The sequence below is a fragment of the Natator depressus genome, chromosome 28 (genome assembly GCF_965152275.1).
Source record: "Natator depressus isolate rNatDep1 chromosome 28, rNatDep2.hap1, whole genome shotgun sequence".
Classification (NCBI taxonomy): Eukaryota; Metazoa; Chordata; order Testudines; family Cheloniidae; genus Natator; species Natator depressus.
The window spans coordinates 11,583,282-11,585,781 of NC_134261.1; the positions used below are offsets into that span (position 1 = coordinate 11,583,282).

The following is a 2,500-nucleotide window of genomic DNA, read 5'->3' on the forward strand; positions in this document are numbered from 1 at the left end:
GCGAAGCCGCGGCCAGGATCGGGCCCCTGGAAGTCTGACTAAAAATTTTCACCGACCCCAAAAACGGTTAGGGGGGGCCTCATAAAGCCTCCGGAGCGAAAAAAAAAAAAACGGAAAAAAGGATCGGGCCCACCCGAGGCAGGGGAGTCAGTAAGGGAAAGGGGACGAGGCGGCCCGGAGCCGGGTGCCCGGAGCCGGGTGCCGGCGGCCAGGATCGGGCCCCTGGAAGTCTGAAAAAGTTTTTTCACCGACCCCCAAAGTGGTATTTGGGGGGGCTCATAAAGCCTCCGGAGCGAAAAAAAAAAAAAACGGAAAAAAGGATCGGGCCCACCCGAGGCAGGGGAGTCAGTAAGGGAAAGGGGACGAGGCGGCCCGGAGCCGGGTGCCCGGAGCCGGGTGCCCGCGGCCAGGATCGGGCCCCTGGAAGTCTGAAAAAAAAATTTTCACCGACCCCCAAAGGGGTGTTGGGGGGGGCTCATGAAGCCTCCGGAGCGAAAAAAAAAAACGGAAAAAAGGATCGGGCCCACCCGAGGCAGGGGAGTCAGTAAGGGAAAGGGGACGAGGCGGACCGGAGCCGAGTGCCTACGGCCATACCGGACGGAAGGCCCCCGATCCCGTCCGATCTCGGAAGGTAAACCGTCCCGGGCCTGGCTAGTACTTGGATGGGTGACCGCCTGGGAATCCCAGGTGCCGTAGGCAGCTTTTCCCGCTGCGAGCCAGCTCTCTCCTTTTCTGGGGAACAAGGGCAGGGTCGCCCTGCCAGGGGCCCTGGGGCTGAAGTCCCTGCCGGCCACCAGGTCAACCCGGAGCCTGCCCCTCTGCGGCCAGCAGGTCAACCCCATACCGGCAGGGGGTTGACCTGGTGGCCGGGAAGCAGAGCGGCCAGCAGGTCAACCCCATACATTCAGCGGGTTGACCTGGTGGACGGGAAGGAAAGCGGCCAGCAGGTCAACCCCATACTTTCAGCGGGTTGACCTGGTGGCCGGGAAGGAAAGCGGCCAGCAGGTCAACCCCATACATTCAGCGGGTTGACCTGGTGGCCGGGAAGGAAAGCGGCCAGCAGGTCAACCCCATACATTCAGCGGGTTGACCTGGTGGCCGGGAAGGAAAGCGGCCAGCAGGTCAACCCCATACATTCAGCGGGTTGACCTGGTGGCCGGGAAGGAAAGCGGCCAGCAGGTCAACCCCATACATTCAGCGGGTTGACCTGGTGGCCGGGAAGGAAAGCGGCCAGCAGGTCAACCCCATACATTCAGCGGGTTGACCTGGTGGCCCGAAAGCAAACCGGCCACCAGGTCAACCCGGAGCCTGCCCCCGCGGGCAGGGGCCAAGCGGACCCCCCTCCGCCCGGGCTTGCCCTGCTCCGAGCCGGGGCTTAATCCCCGTCCGGCCACCAGGTCAACCCGGAGCCTGCCCCTCTGCGGCCAGCAGGTCAACCCCATGCCGGCAGCGGGTTGACCTGGTGGCCGGGAAGGAAAGCGGCCACCAGGTCAACCCCATACTTTCAGCGGGTTGACCTGGTGGCCGGGAAGGAAAGCGGCCACCAGGTCAACCCCATACTTTCAGCGGGTTGACCTGGTGGCCGGGAAGGAAAGCGGCCAGCAGGTCAACCCCATACATTCAGCGGGTTGACCTGGTGGCCGGGAAGGAAAGCGGCCAGCAGGTCAACCCCATACATTCAGCGGGTTGACCTGGTGGCCGGGAAGGAAAGCGGCCAGCAGGTCAACCCCATACATTCAGCGGGTTGACCTGGTGGCCGGGAAGGAAAGCGGCCAGCAGGTCAACCCCATACATTCAGCGGGTTGACCTGGTGGCCGGGAAGGAAAGCGGCCAGCAGGTCAACCCCATACATTCAGCGGGTTGACCTGGTGGCCGGGAAGGAAAGCGGCCAGCAGGTCAACCCCATACATTCAGCGGGTTGACCTGGTGGCCGGGAAGAAAAGCGGCCAGCAGGTCAACCCCATACATTCAGCGGGTTGACCTGGTGGCCGGGAAGGAAAGCGGCCAGCAGGTCAACCCCATACATTCAGCGGGTTGACCTGGTGGCCGGGAAGGAAAGCGGCCAGCAGGTCAACCCCATACATTCAGCGGGTTGACCTGGTGGCCGGGAAGAAAAGCGGCCAGCAGGTCAACCCCATACATTCAGCGGGTTGACCTGGTGGCCGGGAAGGAAAGCGGCCAGCAGGTCAACCCCATACATTCAGCGGGTTGACCTGGTGGCCGGGAAGGAAAGCGGCCACCAGGTCAACCCCATACAGGCAGCGGGTTGACCTGGTGGCCCGAAAGCAAACCGGCCACCAGGTCAACCCGGAGCCTGCCCCCGCGGGCAGGGGCCGGCATACCCCCGTCCGTCCGGGGTCGCCCTGCCCCGGGCTCCGGGCTTAAGTCCCGAGCGGCCACCAGGTCAACCCGGAGCCTGCCCCCGCGGGCAGGGGCCGGCGGACCCCCGTCCGTCCGGGGTCGCCCTGCCCCGGGCTCCGGGCTTATTCCCCGTCCGGCC

At 64.7% G+C, this 2,500-nt stretch overlaps 1 non-coding gene across 1 annotated transcript; it reads left to right on the forward strand.

Annotated features, from left to right (window-relative positions):
• Nucleotides 1-580: 580 nt before the first annotated feature.
• On the forward strand, nt 581-699 carry LOC141979837 (5S ribosomal RNA). The gene has a single exon (XR_012637227.1). It is a non-coding gene; the product is annotated as a 5S ribosomal RNA (ribosomal RNA).
• Nucleotides 700-2,500: the final 1,801 nt, after the last annotated feature.